Genomic DNA, 2,500 nt, shown 5'->3' with positions numbered 1-2,500 from the left:
GACACAACAGTGGTAGGCTTGATTACCAACAACGACGAGACGGCCTACAGGGAGGAGGTGAGGGCCCTCGGAGTGTGGTGTCAGGAAAATAACCTCACACTCAACGTCAACAAAACTAAGGAGATGATTGTGGACTTCAGGAAACAGCAGAGGGAACACCCCCCATCCACATCGATGGAACAGTAGTGGAGAGGGTAGCAAGTTTTAAGTTCCTCGGCATACACATCACAGACAAACTGAATTGGTCCACTCACACAGACAGCATCGTGAAGAAGGCGCAGCAGCGCCTCTTCAACCTCAGGAGGCTGAAGAAATTTGGCTTGTCACCAAAAGCACTCACTAACTTCTACAGATGCACAATCGAGAGCATCCTGGCGGGCTGTATCACAGCCTGGTACGGCAACTGCTCCGCCCTCAACCGTAAGGCTCTCCAGAGGGTAGTGAGGTCTGCACAACGCAGCACCGGGGGCAAACTACCTGCCCTCCAGGACACCTACACCACCCGATGTCACAGGAAGGCCATAAAGATCATCAAGGACATCAACCACCCGAGCCACTGCCTGTTCACCCCGCTATCATCCAGAAGGCGAGGTCAGTACAGGTGCATCAAAGCTGGGATCGAGAGACTGAAAAACAGCTTCTATCTCAAGGCCATCAGACTGTTAAACAGCCACCACTAACATTGAGTGGCTGCTGCCAACACACTGGCACTGACTCAACTCCAGCCACTTTAATAATGGGAATTGATGGGAAATGATGTAAATATATCACTAGCCACTTTAAACAATGCTACCTTATATAATGTTACTTACCCTACATTATTCATCTCATATGCATACGTATATACTGTACTCTATATCATCGACTGTATCCTTATGTAATACATGTATCACTAGCCACTTTAAACTATGCCACTTTGTTTACATACTCATCACATATGTACATACTGCACTCAATACCATCTACTGTATCTTGCCTATGCTGCTCTGTACCATCACTCATTCATATATCCTTATGTACATATTCTTTATCCCCTCACACTGTGTACAAGACAGTAGTTTTGGAATTGTTAGTTAGATTACTTGTTATTACTGCATTGTCGGAACTAGAAGCACAAGCATTTCGCTACACTCGCATTAACATCTGCTAACCATGTGTATGTGACAAATAAAATTTGATTTGATTTGATTTATACTGTACTGTAGGTATGTAGAATACTGTACTGTAGGTATGTAGAATACTGTACTGTAGGTAGGTAGAATACTGTACTGTAGGTAGGTAGAATACTGTACTGTAGGTATGTAGAGTACTGTACTGTAACATACTGTACTGTAGGTATGTAGAGTACTGCACTGTAGGTATGTAGAATACTGTACTGTAGGTATGTAGCATACTGTACTGTAGGTATGTAGAATACTGTAGGTATGTAGCATACTGTACTGTAGGTATGTAGAATACTGTAGGTGTGTAGCATACTGTACTGTAGGTATGTAGCATACTGTACTGTAGGTATGTAGAATACTGTAGGTATGTAGCATACTGTACTGTAGGTATGTAGCATACTGTACTGTAGGTATGTAACATACTGTACTGTAGGTATGTAGAATACTGTAGGTATGTAGCATACTGTACTGTAGGTATGTAGAATACTGTAGGTATGTAGCATACTGTACTGTAGGTATGTAGCATACTGTACTGTAGGTATGTAGAATACTGTACTGTAGGTATGTAGAATACTGTACTGTAGGTATGTAGAGTACTGTACTGTAGGTATGTAAAGTACTGTACTGTAGGTATGTAGCATACTGTACTGTAGGTATGTAGAATACTGTACTGTAGGTATGTAAAGTACTGTACTGTAGGTATGTAAAGTACTGTACTGTAGGTATGTAAAGTACTGTACTGTAGCATACTGTACTGTAGGTATGTAGAATACTGTACTGTAGGTATGTAGAATACTGTACTGTAGGTATGTAGAATACTGTACTGTAGGTATGTAAAGTACTGTACTGTAGGTATGTAGCATACTGTACTGTAGGTATGTAAAGTACTGTACTGTAGGTATGTAGAATACTGTACTGTAGGTATGTAGCATACTGTACTGTAGGTATGTAGAATACTGTACTGTAGCATACTGTACTGTAGGTATGTAGAATACTGTACTGTAGGTATGTAGAATACTGTACTGTAACATACTGTACTGTAGGTATGTAGAATACTGTACTGTAGGTATGTAGCATACTGTACTGTAACATACTGTACTGTAAGTATGTAGCATACTGTACTGTAGGTATGTAGCATACTGTACTGTAGGTATGTAGCATACTGTACTGTAAGTATGTAGCATACTGTACTGTAGGTATGTAGCATACTGTACTGTAAGTATGTAGAATACTGTACTGTAGGTATGTAGCATACTGTACTGTAGGTATGTAGAATACTGTACTGTAGGTATGTAGCATACTGTACTCTCTCTCTGTCTCTCTCTGTCTCTCTGTCT

General features: G+C 40.9%; 1 protein-coding gene across 1 annotated transcript in view; it reads left to right on the top strand.

Annotated features, from left to right (window-relative positions):
• Window positions 1-2,500, top strand: part of LOC139394577 (Krueppel-like factor 3) — a gene marked incomplete at its 5' end in the record, with an annotated part of 8,308 nt that overhangs the window by 3,851 nt on the left and 1,957 nt on the right. The window lies entirely within an intron of this gene.

Source organism: Oncorhynchus clarkii, unplaced genomic scaffold (assembly GCF_045791955.1).
Source record: "Oncorhynchus clarkii lewisi isolate Uvic-CL-2024 unplaced genomic scaffold, UVic_Ocla_1.0 unplaced_contig_9910_pilon_pilon, whole genome shotgun sequence".
NCBI classification, from domain to species: domain Eukaryota; kingdom Metazoa; phylum Chordata; class Actinopteri; order Salmoniformes; family Salmonidae; genus Oncorhynchus; species Oncorhynchus clarkii.
The sequence above is the reverse complement of the archived record's forward strand: the minus strand, read 5'-3'. Positions and strand labels throughout refer to the sequence as shown.